Raw genomic sequence first — 25324 nt, 5'->3', positions numbered from 1 at the left:
GCTATCAATAGACTTACTCTGATATGTTATTTTTGTATTTTTGTAAATTAAAATAACTAAATTATAGAACAAGAGTTTCAGGTGGTAGGTGTTGTAAGTTTTACCCAAACTGACTTTTGTCAAACTCGTTTTTGTCATCATATATGTCAAGTAGTTTTCTCAGGTTTATTTTTAGAATATCCTTGTATAATGAATATTTACACTGATATCTAGTATAAAAATCTTGCAATTTATTTTAGAAACATTAAGATATTGAAAATCAATCTATTTCTTTAATTCATTAAAGACATTTTTGGCTTGTTTCCAGTACTTTCTTACTGGTTAAAAAATGAATTTGAAGTAGTCTGAATTTCATTATTATATGGCACTTTCCCTTTGATGAATACAAAGACGATATTCTATATTAGCTATCTAAGAAGAATTTATTTTTTTTTTAATTTTATTTATTTGTAAGAGAGAGAGTGAGAGAGAGCACAAGCAGGGGGAGCAGCAGGGTGAGGGAGAAGCAAACTCCCGGCTAAGCAGGGAATCTGTTGCAGAACTGAGTCCCAGGACCCTAAGATCATGACCTGAGCTAAAGGCTCAGGCGTTTAACTGACTGAGCCACCCAGGTCTCCCATCTGAGAAGAGTTCTGTATGTTATTCCTATTCATATGAAGTTTAAAGTCTAGGTAATTAACTTAATATTTTAGTGGCTATTACATAGATAGCACTATGTTCCAGGCAGAGAGTAAGAAAGAAATATTAAATCAACCATATTCTATGCATTCTATTCTATTCTATTCTATTTATGGAATATCAACTTATAAGCTTTCCTGCATATGAACAATGCCAAATACCAGAATAAAGGGTCATCTAATACAAATAAAGGATAGAATTAAAGAATTCTGGGTAGCCATTTAATTTTGAAAAATGGTGCTATATTGTTGCTGAGTGTTACGTGAGGTGAGAAATGGTTTATAATTAAGATATTTTTTAAAGTACAGATAAGTACAAATTTGTAAACATAGCATTATGGAGGAATAAAAATAAATGATAGCTACACACTCTAAAGTGAATAAATCTTGGAAAGTTAATAGAGAAGTAAAACAAGGACAGTGCGAAAGTATGGTACATTTTTATGAAGTTCAAACAAATTCTGTGAAACCATAGATGGACTTAAAGATACTATTATGTATCAAATATTGTAAAAATTAAGCAAGGAAGTAGCAAACATGAAATAACCAAAGCATACAAACTTGGGTAGATACAATAGTTGTGATCATGTTCTACTTCATAAAGAGATGAGTTAATAGATAAATAGAAGTAACTAGACTTTTTAGAAGTTACTAAAACTTTGCCTGTTATTTCTTAATAATATAAAATATATGGTTTTCTAACAAAAACGCTTATCTTAAAAATATTTAAAAATAAATTTCAGGCTACTCATAAGGTTCTATTTACTTTACCACTGAAGGTAAAGCTGGTTGTTGTAGTTGTTTGTTTTTATTTTAGTCTCCTCCTAGCTTTTATTATTATAATGTGGAATGAGGAATGTTAGATTGAAAAGTGAATTATTTTATAGAGACAAAAATCATTACTTGATTCACCTCCTGGTACAGCAGATGGAACTCCTGAAAACATGCCCTTTTGCCTTACAGAAGAGTAACAGTTATGCTTACTTCTGAAACATGCTTGGTGGTGGCCCTAAATAGTGACACCATAGTAAACATTTTGAATATTTGCAATTAATTTTTATACACATAGGGCTCCAAAAGGCACTGCTGGTATCTTAGCAGGTATTTCAATAAAGCTAAAAGTTGCCTGAATGTTTAAAAATATTAACAAGGCACAAAACATGGCAGAAGTATTGTCCTCAGATATTATTTTTTTCCATATGCTCCTGATTCCAGACATGACAAGTTATTTTTTTTAATTTTTTTATAAAAGATTTTATTTATTTATTTGACAGAGATCACAAGTAGGCAGAATCAGGCAGAGAGAGGGGGGGAAGCAGGTTCCCTGCTGAGCTGAGAGCCCGATGTGAGACTCGATCCAAGGATCCTGGGATCATGACCTGAGCCGAAGGCAGAGGCTTTAACCCACTGAGCCACCCAGGTGCCCCCATGACAAGTTATTTTTTTTTAAGATTTTATTTATTTACTTGACAGAGAGAGATTACAAGTAGGCAGAGAGGCAGGCAAAGATAGAGAGGAGGTAGCAGAGTGCACGAAGTGGGGCTCCATCCCAGGACCCTGAGATCATGACCTGAGCGGAAGGCAGCGGCTTAACCCACTGAGCCACCCAGGAGCCCGACAAGTTATTTTTGATAGATATATATACAATGTATTTTCCAGTTATAAGAAAAATGGTTCTGCTATTTTTAAACTTTTTTTAAAATTACATAATTTTTTAAATTAAAATTTTATTTTTTAATGTTTTACTTTTCTTTTCTTTTTTTTAAAAAGATTTTATTTATTTATTTGACAGACAGAGATCACAAGTAGGCAGAGTGGCAGGCAGAGAGAGAGAGAGAGAGAGAAGCAGGCTTCCTTCTGAGCAGAGAGCTCGATGCAGGGCTCGATCCCAGGACCCTGAGATCATGACCCGAGCCGAAGGCAGCAGCCCAAAACACTAAGCCACCCAGGCGCCCCAATGTTTTACTTTTCAATATACTACTTAGAATATAAAACCTAATCCATTTTGTAAGAAGTTTACCATTTAAAAAAATGGTAATTTTCTCATTGTGTCTTCCCCTCTCATTGCTTTATTTTGAATAAAAAATTTCACTATAAACATAATGGACACTTTCCTTTCGATGGTCCCTCTGTTGGTCATATTGTATATGAGCCATGACAATTAGTTTTACAAAATTTATTGATGTTTGTTGATATGTTTTATCATAACTAATTTTCCCTCCCTTATCTAGATTCCCCAGCTTTCAGACAGGTGGACACTTCAATAAACCATACCCAAGGGATGTATCAAGTACTTCTTAGACATTCTCTCAGATCCTTGAGGTCTCATTTTGCCTAGGGATTTGCAATAGGTTCTGCCAGAGGCACCACTGTGACAACTGATGTCCATGGTCTATCTCCTGCTAAGCTCAAGAGATCACTGGCTTCCAAGTTTATCTATACAATTAATGCATTCCAGCAAGTTCTTTTTTTTTTTTTACTATTAACAAAAACTTATTTTAAAGTTTATATGGAGAGGCAAAGACTCACAATATTCAACATAGTGTTGAAGGAGAACAAAGACTGAGGACTGACTTCAAAGTTTACCATAACGATGGGGCGCCTGGGTGGCTCAGTGGGTTAAGCCTCTGCTTTCGGCTCAGGTAATGATCCCAGGGGCCTGGGATCGAGTCCCACATTGGGCTCTCTGCTCAGCAGGGAGCCTGCTTCTCCTCATCTCTCTCTCTGTCTGTCTCTCTGCCTATTTGTGATCTCTCTCTCTGTCAAATACATAAATAAAATCTTAAGAAAAGTATACCATAACGATAATTGTAAGCAAGATATTGTAATACCACAGAAAGACTAAAGAAATGGAATATATATTATCAATTATATTTTATATTTAATATAAAAGCAAAAGCAATACAAGAGAGCAAAATACAATCTTTTAAACAAATGGTTCTGGAGTAATGGTGAAGCTAAATGTAAAAAATATAAAATAAAAATAAAATAAAATAATAAAATAAAATAAATCCAGACAGATATACACTATTCACAAAAATTAACTCAGATTGGATTATAAACCTAAACATGAAAAATGTAGAAGGTAATATAGAAGAAAATTTAAATGACCTTGGTTTTGGAAATAACTTTAGCTTCAAAAGCACAAGCACTGAATTTAAAAATGTCTACCTTGTGAAACACAATGCCAAGAGAATGAAAAGGCAAAGCACAGACTATGAGAAAAAATTTGCCAAATACACATCTGGCAAAGGACTGTTAATCAAAAAATACACAAAGACCCCTTAAAACTCAACAATGGGGGAAAAACCTGATTAAAAATGAGCCAAAGTCCTTAGCCGATACCTCACAAAAGAAAATATTACAGATGGCAAATAAGCATATAAAAAGATGCTTCACATCATATGTCATCAGGAAAATGCAAATTAAAACAAAAAAGAGACACCAGTACATACCCAGAATCCAGAACACTGACAACAGAACACGAAATGTTGGTGAGGATGTGGAGCAACAGGAATGTTCTTCCATGTCTATTGAGAATAAAGAATGGAAAACAACTTGGCAGTTTCTTACAAAACTAAACAGATTCTTGCCAGATGATTCAGCAGTAGCAGTTCTTGGTATTTATCCAAAGAAGATGAAATCTATACCCACAAAGATGTCTATAGTAGTTTTATTCATAACTGACAAAAGCTTGGAAGCAACCAAGATATCCTTCCATAGGTGAAAGGTCAAATAAAGTGTAGTACATGCAAACAATGGAATATTATTTAATGCTAACTAAATGAATGACCACGCCATGAAAAGATATGGATATAAATATTTAATAAATATTTGATTTAGGCTTCTACCAGTCTATCAATAGTATTAGTATATTTTAACAGTGAATGCTCAGCATTCACGAATTTACCTAATAAAATGTTTTGGGTTCAATATTTTAAATACTTCAACCTCTATGATTATATTCCTAATAATTTTGAATTGGGGTAAATAAACCTTAATTTTTTGTAACTTGTTTCTTATTGCAAAAGAGCTCAATGAAATTTTAGAAAATAAAAATTTTACAAAAAAAAGTTTAGTTTACTATTGCCAAATAATTTAAAACTTTACCTTATATTCAAATACATATATTTTTCTAAATTGATTTATATGCTACTAAAACCAAAAACTTTTAGTTATATTAGATTTCATATCATGCAATCAATGCCAGAAAGCCATCTGGCGATGACTTTTCTTAAATAGAGTTAAGATGGGTGTTATTACAATGCAAGATGGAAACAAAGATAGTATAACAATTGAGTGTTACATAACTTTTCTGTTTTGATCAAGTTACTAATCTACAAAAAAGGCTTTTTATCGGTGACAGACTTGGGAATTTAACAAAACAAAACTTTAAACTAGCATGTGCGACTCATTCCTAGAAAACAACACAATCAATAACACTTTATTTAGATTAAATCATGACTATTTCTCCATTTGAATAAAAAAGGTAGCAACCCCAATAAGTTTATTGAACAGGAAAAGTTGAAATGCTATAATGCTCCTAAGGAATTAAATGATCCAGTCATGAATTACAAAAAAAGGATATAAATTACCAAAGTGTTTGTATAATTGGAATGTAAAACTGCCCATTATCGTTCAATAGTGTAGGCTTGTACAAGAACTCTAAAAAAGAACTCCACTTCTAAACCGTGGAAAATATGTTCCCTTTCCCCCTATATACAACTATTAAGCCATTCATTTAGCTTTTAAAATATCCACTTAATACAGGCTTTTTACTCATTTGAACAGGCAGCAGGGTTCTATTCTTATTGCTTACATCTGAAGGATAGACGTCTAGCGTAAGAGGTAAAGCCCACAAAGGAGCCCAATAATAACAACAAAATACAGTTTAGTGAGCCCTTACAATCTGCCAGCTACCTTTCTGAAAATACTTCAATTAATAAAACATATAAAATACCTGACCACAAAGAGCTTACATTCTTTTGAAATACAATAGTGAAATAAGCCAATAATAGAGGGGCACCTCGGTGGCTCAGTCCATTGAGTGACTGCCTTTGGCTTGGGTCATGATCTCAGGGTCCTGGGATGTAACTCCCCAGCAGGCTTTCTAGGCCGTGGGGTGTTTTCTTCTTCCTCTGCGCCCCCTCCCAATTCTCTCTCTCGCTGTCTCCAATAAGAAAATAAACCAGTAATAGAATAATGATTGATGGTTGATGGTGATAAGTGTTACAAAGAAATACAAGAAAGGTAAAAGCCATTGGAGAATGCTGGGAGGAAAGTTAATTTTATTTTGTGTTGGGTGGTTATATCTCATTTATGAGATGTTATTTCCACAAAGACCCAGGAAGTGAGGGAGGGTGTTATACACATATTAAAGGAAAAGATTGCTCTAGGCAGAGCAAAGTAAGTATATAGACTTTGTGTGAACAACTGGTCTGTTACTCTTGAGGAAAAGCAAGGAGGCCAATGAGGAGTTCATAGTGGTGGAGAGAGGTAAGAACGTATTGATGCGTGACCTTCTAGTACATTGAAACGCCTTCAGTTTTTATTTAATATGAAAGGGGTAGATACCAAAAGAGACGTTCGACAGCAGAATAAAATCATCTGACTTGATTTTTTAGGTTAAGTTGCTGTACCAAAATAAATTTGCAGGGAGAAAGGAGTGCAGTACGTGTGGAAGTGGGGTTATCAATCAAGTCAATAATTCAGGAACATATGATGGTGTTTTTAGCATGCTGGGTGGTAATAGAAGTGGTGAGGTATGGTTTTTTTATTTTTTGTATATATTTTGATGGTGAATATTCTGGTGAACAGGATGGAGTATGTGCAGGACAGACAATATCAACATTTATTTTTACCTGCACAAACAGAAGGGTGGAGTCTTCATTCCCTGATGATATGGAGAGAACTCTGAGTTCAAATGTTCTTTCTGATTAAATGGCATAGTGATGATGAGGATTTAGTCAGACAGTGAAAGAGAGCAGTAAGCATAGTGTTAAGCGGTAAGACATTATAATACATTTGAACATCAAAAAACGTTGTGTTGGATCATCTGTTTATGTGAGTAAATAAATAAATAAAGCTTCCTGGGGTTTGATAGAGGTAAAGAAGACTACTATATGATCCAAAGGGGCACGTGCACCAAATGTTTATAGCAAGCAATATCCACAATAGCCAAACTATGCAAAGAACCTAGATGTCCATCAACAAATGATGATATATATATATATATATATATATATATATATATATATATATATAATATATATATATATATATATATATATATATATATATATATATATATATATATATTAGATATATATATATATATACTATGCAGCCATCAAAAGAATCAAAAGAAATGAAATCTTGCCATTTGCGATGACATGGATGGAACTAGAGGGTATTATGCTTACCAAAATAAATCAACCAGAGAAAGACACTATCATATGATCTCCCTGATATGAGGAAATGGAGGTGCAATATGGGGGACAGGAAAGGAGTAAATGAAACAAGATGGGATCGGGAGGAAGACAAACCATAAGAGACTCTTATCTCACACAAAACAAACTGAGAGTTGCCGGGGGGGGTGGGGAGGGTAGGGAGAGGGTGGTGGGGTTATGAACATTGGGGAGGGTATGTGCTGTGGTGAGTGCTGTGAAGTGTGTAAACCTGGCGATTCACAGACCTGTACCCCTGGGGCTAATAATACATTATATGTTAATTTAAAAAAAAAAAGAAGAAAACTACTATAAATCAAATGCTATGGTTTTCAGCAAAGTGTGTGTAATCAGGCATATTTTATTAAAGTAACCAAGTAAAATGATGGTCGAAAATTGGAATAACAGAAAACATAAAAATCAGAGATTTTAAAAAGAGATATGGGACAGTGTAGAGAATATAGTCAATGATATTATAATAGTGTTATATGGTGACAGATGGTGGCTATATTTGTAGTGATCATAGAATAATGTATGGAGATATTGAAAACCTGAAACCAATGTAACACTGAATATCAACTATACTCAAATAAAAGAATAGTAAAAATAAAAACATTTCATTTTAATTCGAAAAGATAAAAAGAGGGACAAGATAAGTGAATTTCAAAAAGTGATAAGTGAATTTCAAAAAGAGTAAAGATGAGGCTAAGACATACTCTGAAACTTGAGGAAAACACCATTTTGAAAATTCTTTCCATTTTGAGAAAACTTAAATGAATCAATACATATAAAAGAACCCATTTTAACTGAGAGATGTAATGAATGCTCAAGAAATAATTTTATGACAGGATAATTCTTCCCTATGAAACAGCATACAGAAACCAGGGAAAACCTGGAAGCAAAATGAACTATACTGAAAATAAGAATTAGGAAAAAGATAAATGATGAAAGATAAGAAAATTAGACCTGCAACAGAGACCTAGTGAAGAGAACTTTTAGCTTGTGGTTTAATGTTTTTTGAGGATAATCTAGAGTTCATAACTGCCTTGAGGCAGGCTGGTTGTAGGCAGTTTAGGCAGACCCCTAAGACAGGCCTACTTTGGGCAGGTGGTGTTGGAGGAGGCGATTGGGCTGGACAAAAACAAATCCAACCATTTGACTAAAGTGTCTGTGAAGATGTTGAAGTCAGATGCAACAGAGAAAGGCCTGTCAAACCTAATCTCAGAAATGGAGATGATGAAGATGATTGGACAGCACAAGGACACCATCAACCTGCTGGGTCCTGCACACAGGACGGTCCTTTGTACACTCTCACGGAATATGCCTCCAAAGACAACATACAGGAGTACCCTGCAGGCCCAGAGGCCTCCTGACCTGGAGTACTGTTACAATATCAGCCACAATGCAGCAGAGCAACTCTCCTCCAAGGACCTTGTATCCTGTGCCTATCAGGTAGCCTGAGGCATGGAGTACCTTGCCTCCAAGAAGTGCATACACCAAGACCTGGCCACCAGGGAAGTGCTGGTGACAAAGGACAGCATGATGAAGATCTCAGACTTCAGCCTTGCCAGAGATATCACCACATCAGTTACTATAAAAAGACAACCAACAGTGGACTGCCTGTGAAGTGGATGGTCCCTAAGGCCATGTTTGACCAGATCTACATCCACCAGAGTGAATTCTGGTCTTTTGGGGTGATCCTGTGCAAAATTTTCACTCTGGAAGCCTCCCATATCCTGGAATGCCTGTGGAGGTGGTTTTTCAAGCTGCTGAAGGAGTCATTTGATGGATAAGACAATAAGTGCACCAGAGAGTTTCTACACAATAATGAGGGGTGGCTGGCATGTGGTACCTTCAAGCTGGTGGTAGGAGACCTGGATCATACTGTGGCCTTAACCTCCATCCAGGTGTACCCGGACCTGTCCTTGGCCCTGGAACAATACTGTCTATGCTTTCCCAACACCCAAAGCTCCACCTGCTCCTCAGAGAAGAATTCCACCTTCTCTCATGTGCCGTTGCTCAGGGAGGCCTATCTGCCATGACACCCAGCCCAGCTTGCCAATGGTGGACTCAAATGACTAGTATCCCTATTATTCCTGTCCAGATTCCGTCATAAGCTGTAACCCTTACCCCCCACCCTCCCTGCAAGACTCACTGCCTTCTCCTTTGTCCCTTTCCTACTGGCAGGAGCCAGCTGCCTACCTGAGGCCTTCACCCCTTGAAGTTCACCTCTCTTCCCCTTCCTCTTCCTCCTCCTTTACAACCTGCTCATGAAAGAAAGGCACAGAGAGGCAGGTACTTGCTCGTGGCTACTTCCTTCCCTCCCATATGTTTGGGACCAAGACCCCTCCCTGGCATCTGGTACTGCCTGGACATCGAGGGAGGGAGTGGGAGATGAGGCATGCCAGTGAAAGCTGTCGGAGCTTTCCTGTTTTGGTTTTGTCTGCTTAGCATAACATGTAAGACTGAGTTCTGGTGGCAGGGACCTAGTCCTTGGGGCTATAGCTCTAGCGAGGGGAGGTCAACTGCTCTGGGCCTTGGCTAAGAGAAACCCCTGCTCCAGAGATATGGTGCCAAGGGCTTATCAATTTTGATACTAATTTTGCTTTGCTGACCAAATACCTGGTATCAAAAGATGGGAAAGCAAAGACTGGAAGCAGTGTTGTGACCATGGGGTCCAGCCCCAAACTATGAAGAAAACACAAAGTGTATAAATCTGAGTAAGTATATATTTTACACACCTCTTTAAATAGGTTGTTATCAAAGATTTAATCAATGGGTAATATGCTCCTCGTGGCTGGGAAGCATCAGTTGCCATATATTAAAAACAAAGAAAAGAGGTGTCTGGGTGGCTTCCTCCATAAGTGTCCCTTCTTTTCAGGTCATGATCCCAGGGTCCTGGGATGGAGCCCCACATCAGGCTCTCTGCTCAGTGGGAAACCTGCTTCTCCTTTTCCCTCTGCCCTGCTTATAGTTCCTCTTCCTGTCTCTCTGTCTGTCAAATAAATAAAATATTAAAAAAAAAAAAAAAAATGTTTTTAAAAGGTCTTTTTTTTTTTTAATTTTCTAGGGGTGCCTGGATGACTCAGTTGTTTAAGCAGATGTTTGCCTTTGGCTGAGGTCATGATTCCAGTGTACAAGGATCCAGCCCTGCATGGGACTACTTGCACCCCAAGGAGCTTGCTTCTTCCTCTCCCTCTGCACGTGATTTACCCCGCTTGTGCGCTTCCTCTCTCTCTCTCTCTCTCGCTGTCAATAAACAAAATAAAATCTTTTACTAAATACATAAATAAATAAATAAAGTTCTAAACCTACTTTCAGTTTAGGTCCCTTAACCAAAATTGCTACTGATTCATTAAAAAAAAAAAAAAAAAAAGATAATTTAGAAAGATGCTTCCGGAGCTAAAAAGCTGTTTAATTTTTTCAGGATTAAATATAGAAGTGCTTTATAAAGTAAAGGAAAAAATATGCTATATTAACAGTAATCACACTATAACTTTGGTGGTTATATCAAGATAATGAAAAGTGATTTTTAAAGCAAATTTCATTATCAGACATAAAGATCAAGTCAAAATTACAGAAGAGTAAACGGATGAATTCATCAGGGAGTATAATAATTCTTGACTTTTAATACCTAATAACAGATTTGGGGATATATAGGGAAAAACTAAGAACAAAAATCATAACTTCTACCTTAGAAGAGAAATGGAAAAAAATTGCAACACCTTTATTTTAAGATTATATAGACAAATGGTCATCAAATTGGTAAGATATGTAAGACTTGAACAAACTTATCAACTAACTAGATATGCTTGATATTACAGAACACTCCCAACAGCTGCAGACGACATATATCTTAAGCCATGATTTTCTTTGCAAAGGTCAACATTGATAATGTTCTAGTCATACCTCCGTGTACCAGGAAAGTATTAGCATATTTCTTGAAAGACACAGCTATCAAAGCTCCATTGAGAAACCGTAAAGATGGAGAAGGGATTTGCAAATTATATATCTGATAATGGACATCTACTCTGTCCCCACTCCTTCCCCTTAAACCCCGTGCCTCCTCCAAGCTTCCACATCCTGGAGGAAGACGGCATCTGACTCCCCGTTATTTCAGGGAGCTGTTTTCTGCGAGTTCAGGGTAGGCGCCTCGTGGCTAGAGCATGTCTGCCCCAGGGACAGGTGGCCAAGGAGCTGCTATCTCTTTCGGCCCAGAGGCTCAGGACAGGCATGCTTTCTGCCCAGACTCCATCTTAAGAGTGGAGCACTCGCCCTGCCCTACTCATCCCCTCCTCTCTCTTTAGCAGCCAGGCTTCCCTCTCTCTGCACAGGGAGCGGGAGACACTTGTATTGCCACCGGCTGCTGTGCCTGCCAGGGCCAGCTCTCCTGCTTCGCAAACCGTTTCCAGACCAGAAGGCCAATGGCTCCTGCACTTCTCCCTGGGCAGCGTGCTGCACCTTCCACAGATGCTCCTGGGGAGCCCAGTGAAAGACGTGTCCCTTTCCTTAAGGCTCTTTCCACAGGCGCAACCGCGCTTCTCTCTCAGGCAGAGGGGATGCCCAGGAAAAGAGGATTTCGCTCCATGCGGGTTTATTACACCGTGGTGTGCAGACCAGCTCAGGCAAACAGGAGCATCCCTCAGACTGGACTCTGATTTCTCAAAGAATGCTGTGCTTTCCCAGAGGGGATGCCGGACATAGAGGCTTTCACTCTATGCGTGTTTCTCCCATCCTGCTATGAATACTAGGCCTAGGCAAGCAGCAACAGCAGCCCACAGAACCGACTCTGATTTCCCAGCGACTGCTATGCTTTCCCAGAGGTTTTCAGCTTGGCATGAACCGCACTTCACTGCTGCTTCCTCAGCAAGAATTTGGGTTTTCGTTCTGTCGCGGCAGGGAAGAAGAGCCGCGGGAGAGCTGGTGCCTCTTGGGACTTGCTTTCCCGGGCTCCAAGTTCACGCCCGGGGTTCACCTTACTAAGCCGAACTAAGCAGACACAGTCACAACCCTGCAGCAGCGTGCGTGGCCTAGCATGGCACTCTATGCCTATTACCATCTCCTGGGGTAGGTAAGGCTTTGCCTTTTGTCCGGTGCTCAGGCAGACTCGGGGTCTAGGCCAGTCCTTCAGCACATGGGAGAGGAGGCGACAGGATCACTGCACACGACCCGTGCACTGGGATGGGGAACTGTGGGGGACTGTCTCCACTCCTTCCCTGGCACACGCCCTGCCACCCAATTCCCTGCCACATCTTGGTGGAAGACGGCATCTGACTGCCCGTTTCTCCATGGGGCTGTTTCTGCGAGTTCCAGGAATGGCACCTGGTGGCAAGCCCAAGTCTGCCCTTGGGACAGGTGGCCAAGGAGATGCTGTCCCCTTCGGACCAGAGGCACAGGACAGGCGTGCCTTCTGCCCAGACTCCTGCCTTAGAGTGGAGCACGCGACCCTGCCCTAGACGTCGCCTCATGTCTCCTTAGCAGCCAGGCTTCCATCTCTCCACACAGGGAGCGGGTGACACTTGTCTTGCCAGCGGCCTGCTGTTCGTGCCACGGCAGGCTATCCTGCTTCCCGAGCATTTCCCGACCCCAAGGCCCACGGCTCTCTTCTCTTCTCCGGGGGCGGCATGCTGCGCCTTCCCCACACATGGCTTCTCTCTCTCAGGCAGAGGGGATGCTAGGGCAAAGGGTATTTTGCTCCATGCGGGTATCTTCCCACCCAGCTGCAGAGACTAGCCCAGGCAAGCAGCAGCAGCAGCCCTAAACCCAACTCTGATTTCCCAAGGAACGCTGTGCTTTCCCAGGGGAGATGCCCAGGCAAAGAGGCTTTTGCTGTATGTGGGTTTCTCCCCACCATGAGACTGGGCTCAGGCAAGCAGCAGCAGCCCGCAGAACATTTCTCATCGAATGCTGTGCTTTCGCAGAGGCTTTGGCTTGGAGCGAACAGCACTTCTCTGCTGCTTCCTCAGCAAGGCTTCTGTCGTGTCAGGGAAGTAGAGCTTCGGGAGAGCTGGTGCCTCTTGGGCCTTGCCTTCAGGGGTGCCATGTTCGCCTCTCCTTGGGCCCAGAGGCTCAGGAAAGGCATGCTTTCTGCCCAGAGTCCTTCCTAAGAGAGGAGCACGCGCCCTGCCCACCTCATCCCCTCCTGTCTAAAAAAGTTTTCAAATTTATATCTAGATAGATAGATAGATAGATAGGTAGATGATAGATAGACAGATATCCCAGAAGCTGCAATGCTAGGCTAAGACCAGGCTTTAAAGGGCTTTTCTATGCTCTACTAAATACTTTAAACCATTCATTATATCATAGCTCAGTGTTCAAATCTCCATTTGTTTCCTCAGTTTCCTAATATTTATCTTAAGGTGACCTGATCCAGACTTTTGATCACCTTTGTCTAAATATTTCTATTTTAACAAAGTCATTTTTAATACTCAGAGACTAAAACTTAGAAAAATACTCTGATTTTTATCTCACTAGAGTGGAAAATATATAGTTACCCATTAACTAATGATATCCATGTCTACATTAGATCCATGACATTTTTAATTCTTGGGAGCTTTTGGCGAAATGAATTTTTTACGCTTCCTTTAAATGAAGCTTTAAGCCATCGCCACATGAATAAAATTAAAGAACTAAATGAAAACAAGCCAAGTATTTACAGAGTAATAGAATGTGCAGTGGAAAGAGTACAATTCTGAAATCATGAAGCCTAAATTAGTGTGATGCATCTTTATCATCCATGTAATCATAAACCAGTTATCTAAATGTGTTAGCCTCAGTTTTGTCACCCATGAAATGGTGATGATAATACTTATTATGCAGAGTTGTTGTGTGGATGTAATGAAGCATGGAGCACGAGAGTCTCTTATTCCATGCTAAAATGATAGCTATTTTTATACTTATAATAATTCTAATAATAGTAATTAAATTGTTCAAAATGATAATATTCATTTATATTGAGGCATTGTATTGACTATTCATAGACACATTTACCAAAATAAATTTCATTTTACTTTACCCCCTCTGAGGATATATATTCCTTAATTCAATACGAATCTCATTATGAATAATAATTATCATAATAAATATGCTGATTTTTCTTCTATTTATTTTTAGGGAAGTGTCCTTTACTGTTGAACATAAAGAAACTTAAGCAAGTCTGTCTTATTCAAAATTTGCATGCTGCTTTCTTATGAAACTAGATTATAGAGTTGTATGAAATAAATTCATGCAGTTAAAGACATTTATGTTTGGAAAAACTGGGTGGTCAGTTTAGTATTTCAAAAGAAGATTTTAAATTTAAACCTTAAAACTGAGCTCTTTCAGCCTTATTTATAGACCATCCTTCATGCTTCATAAGTATTCCTTCATTGTAAACTAACTAATAGTGTTTGTCACAGTGTATATAACTAAAATGGATGTTGTATATCATTATTTCAGAGTTAGTTGCAGTTTCTACTTCCTTAATTCCTTTTTTGAAAAATAGATTAATTCTACAAAAAGTTTTTTCCAGCTTTATTGAAAAATAATTGACATATTGTAATTTGTAAATTTAAGAAATGATTTCTTATAACACTGCAAACTTTAACATTGTGTAAATTTTGTACAATTTGATAAATTGGCATACATCTGTATTGCAATATAATCTACATAAAAATGTTAATACATCTACTATCTCATATAGTTGCCACTGTTTTTTATGCATGTATGGTAAGGAATTTTAAGATCTACTCTCTTAGCAACTTTTATGTATATAGTACAGTAGAGATGAACTTCAGAGGTCTTGTGGGATTTGTTCCAGACTGCCTCAATAAAGCGATTATCTCAATTAACTAAGTCAAATCATTATTATTTTTTTTGGTTTCCCAGTGCATATAAAAAATAAACACTATACTGTACTGTTCAAAAGCATTATGTCTTTAAGGAAAAACAATGTATATACCTTAAGTAAATTAGTTCTGAGATTTCAGTGGGTCATAATTACTGATCACAGATCACCATAACAAAATACAATAATAATGAAAAAACTTGAAATATTGCAAGATTTACCAACATGTGACAGAGAGACACAAAATGAACAAATGTTTAGAAAAATGGTGGCAGCAGACCTATTTTATACAAGATTGCTATAAACTTTCAACTTGTAAGAATGTGATATATGCAAAGTTTAATAAAGGGAAGCACAATAAAAAAGTATGTATATATTATTAACTATGATCATCATGCTGTACATTAGATCCCCAGAACTTTTTCATATTATAGTTGCAAGTTTGTACCCTTTGACCACCTTATTCCACCCCAGGTTCACCTCCTGTCAACTCAACTCTAAGTTTCCATTAGTTTGCTTTTCCTTCAGATTCTGTATGTAAGGGATATCATAATACATAAATTAAAAAAAATATATAAAATCTTTGAAATATTTCAATTAGTATAATACCTTCAAGATCCATCCATGCTGTTGTAAATGGCAGTATTTCTTAATTTTTCATGGTTAAGTAGTATTCCATAGTATATATTTTTACCATACTTTTTTATTCATTCATCCATTAATGGATACTGAAGTTATTTCCATCTCTTGCTTAGAGTTAATAATTTTATAATGAACATAAGAGTGCAGATATGTCTTCGAATAGTGACTTCGTTTCCTTTAGATATATACCTAGAGGTGGGATTACTGAATCATATGGTAATTTTACTTTTAATAATATGAATAATCTCCATACTGTTTTCCATACAAATTTATATCCCTATCACAGTGCATAAGTTCCGCATTTTACCCAATATTTACCAAAATTTGTTAGTTTTATTTTTTTGGTAGTATATATTCTAATAGGTAGTAATATCTTGCTGTGTTTTTCAGAGGTAAACAACAACAACAACAACAACATAATGACTTTGCCCTGAGTTTTTACGTTGAGCACTTTTTAATGCTCCTGTTGGTCATTTATATAACTTTTTTGAAAAAAAAAAAGTCTATTGTGATACTTTTTGCTATTTTTTTAAATATATATTATTTTCTATTTGTATCTGTTGGTTATTAACCTCTTTTCAGATATAAGATTTGTAAGTATTTTCTTCCATTCTGTGGATTGTGTTTTCATTCTTTCTCTCTCTTTTGTTTTTTTGGCAATGCAGAAACTTTAGTTTAATGTAATACCATTTATTTATTTTTGCTTCTTTTGCTTGTGTTTTTGGTCTGGTATCCAAAAAATTATTGGCAAGACCAATGTCAAGGAGAATTTTTCCTATGTTTTCCTTTAGGAAATTTAGTTTCATGCATCACATTTAAGTCTTTAATCTATTTCAAGTTAAGATTTATGAGTAATATAAGGTTCCAGTTTCATGCTGGTTTATGTGACTATTCAGTTTTAAATATCATTTATTGAACAGACTATCTTTACCCATTATATATGTTGGCCCCTGTCAAATATTAGGTGACTGTATGAAAGGATTTATTTCTGGACTCTCAATTCTGTTCTACTTGTTTATGGGTCTGTTTTTATGCCAGTATACTTTATTGTTTTGAGCATGAGGGCTTTGTAGTATAGTTTCCAATCAAGAGTGTAATTTCGCTTCTTTATTCTTTCTCAGAACTGCTTTAATTATTTGTTGTCTTTTATGGTCTCATATAAATTTTAGGATTCTTTACTTACTTCTGTAAAAACACAATATTGGGTTTTTTTTAAAGATTATTTATTTATTTCACTGAGAGAGATGACAAGCAGGCAGAGAGGCAAGCAGAGAGAGAAGAGGTAGCAGCTTCCTGCTGAGCAGAGAGCCTGATGCAGGGCTCGATCCCAGGACCCTGGGATCATTACCTGAGCCGAAGGCAGCGGCTTAACCCACTGAGCCACCCAGGCGCCCCTAACATTGGATTTTTGATAGGAATTGAATTTACAGATGGTTTTCGGTAGTATGGACATTTTAACAATGTTAATTCTTACCATTCATAAATATGAGCTATCTTTCCATTTATGTCTCCTTCAATTTCTTTATCAATGTCATAGTTTATGGGGTACAGATCTTTCATCTTCTTAGTTAAATCTTTTCCTAAGTATTTTATTAGTTTTGATGCTATTGTGAATTAGATTGTTCTCTTTATTTTTTCAGACAGTTCATCATTAGAGTGTTAAAATGCTCCTGTCTTGTGCTTACTTTGGCAGCACATATACTAAAATTGGAATGATGCAGAGAAGATTAGCTTGATCACTGAACAAGGATGACATGAAAAACTGGGAAGCATTCCATATAAAAGAAAACTTAACAAAACAAAATTCTTGTCTTTTATATATTGATCTTGTATTTGGCAGCTTTACTAAATTTGTTAATTCAAAATTTTTTGTGAATTTTTTAGGATTCTTTTACATGTAAGTTCATGTTATCCAAAAAAAGAAAATTTTACTTCTTCCTTTTTTTTTTTTTTTTTTTTGAGTCTTTTTTTTCTTTCTTTGTGTTCCTTTTTTCTCTGGCTAAGACATCCAGTACTATGTCAAATGAGAATAGTGAAAGTGGACACAATTGTCTTTTTTCTGATCTTTAAGGGGAAAACTTTCAAACTTTTTTGATTGAATATGAGATTAGGTCTGGGCGTGCAATATGTGTTTTTTCTTTAATGGATTTTTTAAATTATTTTTTTGATTTTTTATAAACATATAATGTGTTTTTATCCCTAGGGGTACAGGTCTGTGAATCACCAGCTTTACACATTTCACAGCACTCACCATCACTCACCATAGCACCTGCCCTCCCCAATGTCCATACCCCCACCATCCTCTCCCAACACACCTCCCCCCAGCAACCCTCAGTCTGTTTTGTGAGATTCAGTCTTTTATGGTTTGTCTCCCTCCCAATCCCATCTTCTTTTATTTTTCTTTTCGTACGCCCGAAACCGCCTATGTTGCATCTCCACTTCATCATATCAGGGAGATCATATGATAGTTGTCTTTCTCAGATTGATTTATTTTGCCAAGCATAATACCCTCTAGTTCCATCCACGTCATCACAAATAGCAGGATTTCATTTCTTTTGATGGCTGCATAGTATCCCATTGTACATATATACCACATCTTATTTACTGATTCATCTGTTGAAGGACATTTAGGTTCTTTCCATAGTTTAACTATTGTGGACATTGCTGCTATAAACATTTGGGTGCATGTGCCCCTTCAGAATGCCACGTTTGTATCTTTAGGGTATATACCCAGTACTACAATCACTGGGTCATAGGCTAGTTCTATTTTCAGCTTTTTGAGGCACCTCCACGCTGTTTTCCAGAGTGGTCCCACGTACAGTGTAGGAGGGTTGCCCTTTCTCCACATCCTCGCCAGCATTTGTCATTGACTGACTTGTTCATTTTAGCCATTCTGAAAGGTGTGAGGTGGTATCTCATTCTGGTTTTGATTTGTATTTCCCTGATGCCGAGTGATGTGGAGCATTTTTTCATGTGTCTGTTGGCCATTTGGATGTATTCTTTGCAGAAATGCCTGTTCATGTCCTCTGCCCATTTCTTCATTGGATTATTTGGTCTTAGGGTGTTGAGTTTGATAAGCTCTTTATAGATTTTGGATAGATACTGGCCCTTTATCTGGTATGTCATTTGCAAATATCTTCTCCCAGATAACTTCTGACAGTCATCTTTTGGCTTTGTTAACTGTTTCCTTTGCTGTGCAAAAGCTTTTTGATCTGATGAAATCCCAATAGTTCATTCTTGCCCTTGCTTCCCTTGCCTTTGGCGATGTTCCTAGGAAGAAGTTGCTGCTGCTGAGGTCGAAGAGGTTATTACCTGTTCTCTCCTCAAGGATTTTGATGGATTCCTTTCTCACATTATGCTTCTTCATCCATTTCCAGTCTATTTTCATGTATGGTGTAAGGAAAAGGTCCAACTTCATTTTTCTGCATGTGGCTGTTCAATTTTCCCAACACATTTGTTGAAGAGGCTGTCTCTTTTCCATAGGACATTCCTTCCTGCTTTGTTGAAGATTAGTTGACCATAGAGTTGAGGGTGTATTTCTGGGCTCTCTATTCTGTTCCATTGATCTATGTCTGTTTTGGGGACAGTTCCCTACTATCTTGATGATGACAACTTTGTAATAGAGCTTGAAGTCTGGAATTGTGATGCCAACAACTTAGGCTTTCTTTTTCAATATTCCTCTGGCTATTCGAGATATTTTCTGGTTCCATATATATTTTAGGATGATTTGTCCCATTTCTTTGAAAAAAATGGATGGGATTTTGATAGGGATTGCATTAAATGTGTAGATTGCTTTAGGTAGCATAGACATTTTTACAATATTTGTTCTTCCAATACAGGAGCATAGAACATTTTTTTCCATTTCTTTGTGTCTTCTTCAATTTCTTTCATGAATACTTTAGAGTTTTCTGAGTATAGATTCTTTGTCTCTTTGGTTAGGTTTATTCCTAGGTATCTTAGGGTTTTGAGTGCAATTGTAAATGGGATTCACTCCTTAATTTCTATTTCTTCAGTCTTGTTGGTATAAAAAAAAATGCAACCAATTTCTGTTCATTGATTTATATCCTGACAGTTCACAGAATTCCTATACAAGTTATAGCAGATTTGGAGTGGAGTCCTTTAAGCTTTCCACATACAGTGTCATATCGTCTGCAAACAGGGATAGTTTGACTTCTCTTTTGCCAATTTGGCAAAATTTGGATGCCTTTAATTTCTTTTTGTTGTCTGATTGCTGAGGCTAGGACTTCTAGTACGATGTTGAATAGCAGTGGTGATAACGGACATCCCTGCTGTGTTCCTGACCTCAGCGGAAAAGTATTCAGTTTTTCTCCATTGAGAATGATATTTGCAGTGGGTTTTTCATAGATGGCTTTGATAATATTGATAATATGTGCCCTCTATCCCTACACTTTGAAGAGTTTTAATCAGGAAGGGACACTGCACTTTGCCAAATGCTTTTTCAGCATCTCTGGAGAGTATCATATGGTTCTTGTTCTTTCTTTTATTAATGTGTTGTATCACATTGATTGATTTGCAGATGTTGAACCAACCTTGTAGCCCTGGAATAAATCCCACTTGGTCGTGGTGAATAATCCTTTTAATGTACTGTTGAATCTTATTGGCTAGTATTTTGGTGAGAATTTTTGCATCCGTGTTCATCAAGGATATTGGTCTGTAGTTCTCTTTTTTGATGGGATCCGTGTCTGGTTTTGGGATCAAGGTGATGCTGGCCTCAGAAAAAAAAGAGTTTGGAAGTTTTCCTTCCATTTCTATTTTTTTGGAACAGTATCAGGAGAATAGGAATTAATTCTTCTTTAAATGTTTGGTAGGATTCCCCTGGGAAGCCATCTGGCCCGGGGCTTTTGTTTGTTTGGAGATTTTTGATGACTGTTTCAATCTCCATACTGGTTATGGGTCTGTTCAGGTTTTCTATTTCTTCCTGGTTCAGTTGTGGTAGTTTATATGTCTCTAGGAATGTATCCATTTCTTCCCCACTGTTGAATTTGTTGGCGTAGAGTTGCTCATAGTATGTTCTTATAATTGTTTGTATTTCTTTGCTGTTGGTTGTGATCTCTCCTCTTTCATTCATGATTTTATTTATTTGGGTCCTTTCTCTTTCTTTATCAATCTTATTAATTCTTTCAAAGAACCAGCTCCTAGTTTCGTTGATTTGTTCTATTGGTTTTTTGTTTTGTTTTGTTTTGTTTGTGTGTTTTTTTGTTCGTTTGTTTCTATTTCATTGATTTCTGCTCTGATCTTTATTATTCCTCTTCTCCTGCTGGGTTTAGGCTTTCTTTGTTGTTCTCTGACCCCTTTAGGTGTAGGGTTATGTTTTGTATTTGAGATCTTTCTTGATTCTTGAGAAAGGCACGTACAGCTTTATATTTTCCTCTCAGGACTGCCTTTGCTGTATCCCACAGATTTTGAACACTTTTGTTTTCATTATCATTTGTTTCCATGGATTTTTTCAATTCTTCTTTAATTTCCTGGTTGACCAATTCATTTTTTAGAAGGATGCTGTTTAGTCTCCATGTATTTGTGTTCTTTCCAAATTTCCTCTTGTGATTGAGTTCTAGTTTCAGAGCATTGTGGTCTGAGAATATGCAGGGGATGATCCCAATCTTTTGATAATGGTTGAGATCTGATTTATGACCCAGGATGTGGTCTATTCTGGAGAATGTTCCATGTGCACTAGAGAAGAATGTGTATTCTGTTATTTTGGGATGGAATGTGTTGAATATACCTGTGATGTCCATCTTGTCCAGTGTGTCATTTAAGGCCTTTTTCCTTGTTGATCTGTTGCTTGGATGATCTGTCCATTTCAATGAGGGGAGCGTTAAATTCCCCTACTATTATTTTATTATTGTCGATGTGTTTCTTTGATTTTGTTATTAATTGGTTTATATAGTTGGCTGCTCCCATGTTCAGGACATAGATATTTAAAATTGTTAGGTCTTCTTGTTGGACAGACCCTTTGAGTATGATATAGTGTCCTTCCTCATCACTTATTATAGTCTTTGGCTTAAAATCTAATTGATCTGATATAAGGATTGCCACCCCAGCTTTCTTCTGATGTCCATTAGCATGGTAAATTGTTTTCCACCCCCTCTCTTTAAATCTGGGGGTGTCTTCGTGTCTATGATGAGTTTCTTGGGTAGCATATTGATGGGTTTTGCTTTTTTGTCTTTTGATTGGTGCATTTAGGCCATTTACATTCAGGGTAACTATTGAGAGATATGAATTTAGTGGCATTGTATTGCCTATAATGTGACTGCTACTGTATATTGTTTCTGTTCCTTTCTGATCTACTACTTTTAGGCTCTCTCTTTGCTTAGAGGACCCCTTTCAATATTTCCTGGAGAGTTGGTTTGGTGTTTGCAAATTCTTTCTGCTTTTGTTTGTCCTGGTAGCTTTTTAATCTCTCCTTCTATTTTCAATGATAGCCTAGCTGGATATAGTATTCCTGGCTGCATGTTTTTTCCCTCATTTAACACTGAATATATCATGCCAGTTCTTTCTGGTCTGCCAGGTCTCTGTGGATAAGTCTGCTGCCAATCAAATGTTTTTACTGTTGTACAATACAGACTTCTTTTCCCAGGCTGCTTTCAGGATTTTCTCTTTGTTGTTAACAGTTGTAAATTTTACTATCAGGTTACGGGGTGTGGACCTATTTTTATTGATTTTGAGGGTCATTCTTTGCATCTCCTGGATTTTGATGTTTGTTCCCTTTGCCATATTAAGGAAATTCTCTACAAAATTCTCTCCAATATACCTTCTGCTCCCCTCTCTCTTTTCTTCTTCTTCAGGGATCCCAATTATTCTAATGTTGTGTCATCTTATGGGTTCACTTATCTCTCAAATTCTCTCCTCGTGGTCCAGTATTTGTTTTTGTCTCTCTTTAGCTCAGCTTCTTTATTCTCCATCATTTGGTCTTCCATATCACTAATTCTTTTGCCTCATTTGTCCTAGCAGTAAGAACTTCCATTTTTTATTGCACCTCATTAACAGCTCTTTTGATTTCAACTTGGCTAGGCTTTAGTTCTTTTATTTCTCCAGAAAGGGCTTTTATCTCTCTGGAGAGGGTTTCTCTAATAACTTCCATGCCTTTTTCGAGCCCAGCTAGAACCTTGAGAGTTGTCATTCTAAACTCTAGTTCTGTCATATTACCAATGTCTGTTTTGATTAGGTCCCTAGCCTTTGGTACTGCCTCTTGTTCTTTTTCTTGTGGTGAGTTTTTCCACCTTGTCATTTTGAGCAGATAAGAATACATAAAGGAGCAAATAAAATGCTAAAAAGGTGGTAAAGACCCCAGGAAAATGTGCTTTAACCAAATCAGAAGAGACCCAAGTTGTGGGAGAACGAAAGGGGATAAAAAAGAAGTTCAAGGGGGAAAAAAAGGTTTAAAAAAAAAGAAAAAAAGGAAAAAATATTAAAAAAGAAAAAAATAAATATATATATATATATATATACTAGACTTGTGACTAGAACAGGGTCACTCACTTAATTTTGGGAGTATTTGGGTCTCTTAGAAGAAACTACCTCCCAAGATTTTAAAGGATGAAAAGCATATAAGCGTAGGCACAATGAAGGGATGGAATAAACCTATAAAAATGAGGAAAAAAGGGACGCCTGGGTGGCTCAGTTGGTTAAGCAGCTACCTTCGGCTCAGGTCATGATCTCAGCGTCCTGGGATCGAGTCCCACATCGGGCTCCTTGCTCGGCAGGGCGCCTGCTTCTCCCTCTGCCTCTGCCTGCCATTCTGTCTGCCTGTGCTCACTCTCTCCCCCCCCTCTCTCTGATAAATAAATAAAATCTTTAAAAAAATGATAAATAAATTTAAGTTCTAAAAAACAAGTTGATAAAGCAAGTTGGTTGGGACAATAAAGAAAAATAAACTGGAGAGAATTTGCTCAGGCTGGACACTAGAACAATCTTGGAGATAGATTTAGGGTATATTTTGTTCTATTAGGAGAAGTTATACCCCAAATTTTTTAAAAGAAAAAACCCTATGTGTAAAAAAATATATAGTTAGGTACAATGGAGGATAAAATATGACTATAATAATGAAGATTCAAATAGATTATTATTTTTTGTAAGGTATTTTAAAAATAAACTAGTTAAAAATCATTAAGAGGAAAGGGTAAAAGTTAAAAAAATTAGCAGAAGAAAAAAGAAAAAAATATATAACTGCAAGACTAATGAATCATTGGGAGAAAGCCACGAATTCCTTGTTTTGCTTTCTCCTCCTCTGGAATTCCACTGTTCTCCTTACTAAGTGAAGTTGATCTTGGCTGGGTTTCTTGTTGGTCTTCTGGCAAGGGGCCTGTTGTATTGATTCTCAAGTGTCTTTGCCCGAGATGGATTTGTCCTGCCCTTACCTGGGGTAAGGCTAAGTAATCCAGGAGCTTTTATTCCCTGAAGGCTTTCCGTAGAGTTCTGGATGATAGAATGATAATGGCGGTCTCACAATCCTGCCCAGAGTAGTGGAGAGCTCAAGGCCCCGCTCCTCAGTGCACCCTTAGAGAAAAGTGCTTAATTACTCCCATCTTCCCAGCCTCTGGCCATGCTTGGAGAAAAGCGCTCTGTCACTCGTACTTGGAGAAAAGTCCTTGGTCATTCTCATCTCCCTGGCCTCTGGCCATGCTTGGAGAAAAGAGCTCAATTACTCCCGTCTCCCTGGCCCTTGGCCATGCTCCAAGCTCATCCTGCCTATGCCTGGTTCAAAGTAACCCTGGGTTGAGAGCTCACTCCTCAGCTTCCCCACTCTAATACCTGTGAGTTCTGTGACACTCAGATACCCCTGGTCCTTCTGTGACCCTGAGGGACCTGGGACTATGCTGACCCCTCTTGGGCTTCACTCTGGTTTAGCCTCTGGGGTGATATCCCTCAGTGGATCAAACTTTTAAAAAGTCCTGATTTTGTGCTCCGTTGCTCCACCGCTTGCCGGGAGCTGCACACCCACCCCCGTGGTCTACCTTCCTGTTCTTCGGGTTCACTTTTCTGCCGGCTCTACCTTTCAGAAAGTGATCATTTTTCTGTTTCTAGAATGGTTGCTCTCCTTCTCTTTGATCTCCCATTGGATTTGTAGGTGTTTGCAATGGTTAGATAAGCTATCTAGCTGATCTCCTGCTACCTGATGTCGTCTCAGCCTGCTACTTCTCCACCATCTTGAATCCTTCCACGGAATATGTGGTTTTTATTATGTTGATGTGTATTCTTTCTGTACCCAGTTTGGTGAGTATTTTTATTATGAAAGGGTGTTGAATTTTGTCAAATGCCTTTTCTGCATATATTGAGTTGATCATATGAGTTTTTTATTGATCATTCTATTAATATAATGCATCACATTTACTGATATGTGCTGGTGAATTCAGTTTTGTAGCATTTTGTAGAGAATTTTTACATTTTTATTTATCAGGAATATTATCCAGTAGTTCTTTTTGTTGCTGCTTTGTTTTTTTGTTTGTTTGTTTGTTTTTGTTTTTTTTTTTGTTTTGCTTTTGTAGTGCTCCTGTCTGGTTTTGATATCAAGATAATGCTGGCTTGTAAAATGTGCCTCGGAGTATTTCAACCTCTTCAACTCTTTGGGAAGGGTTTAAAAAGTATTTGTATTATTTTGCCTTAAAATGTTTGGTAGAATTCACTGTGGAAATCATCTGATCTGGACTTTTATTTGTTAGAAGGTTTTTATTACGGATTCAATCTCCTTACCCCTTATTGGTCTGTTCACATTT

General features: G+C 37.6%; 1 non-coding gene across 1 annotated transcript; it reads left to right on the top strand.

The window, feature by feature from the left end:
* The first annotated feature begins 17267 nt into the window (after nucleotides 1-17267).
* Nucleotides 17268-17374, top strand: LOC123389930. The gene has a single exon (XR_006604599.1). It is a non-coding gene; the product is annotated as a U6 spliceosomal RNA (small nuclear RNA).
* Nucleotides 17375-25324: the final 7950 nt, after the last annotated feature.

Source organism: Mustela putorius, unplaced genomic scaffold (assembly GCF_011764305.1).
Source record: "Mustela putorius furo isolate JIRA1106 unplaced genomic scaffold, ASM1176430v1.1 tig00004200_pilon_pilon_pilon, whole genome shotgun sequence".
In the NCBI taxonomy this organism is placed as follows: Eukaryota; Metazoa; Chordata; class Mammalia; order Carnivora; family Mustelidae; genus Mustela; species Mustela putorius.
Note: the sequence above shows the minus strand (reverse complement) of the source record. Positions and strands in the feature narration are given on the sequence as shown.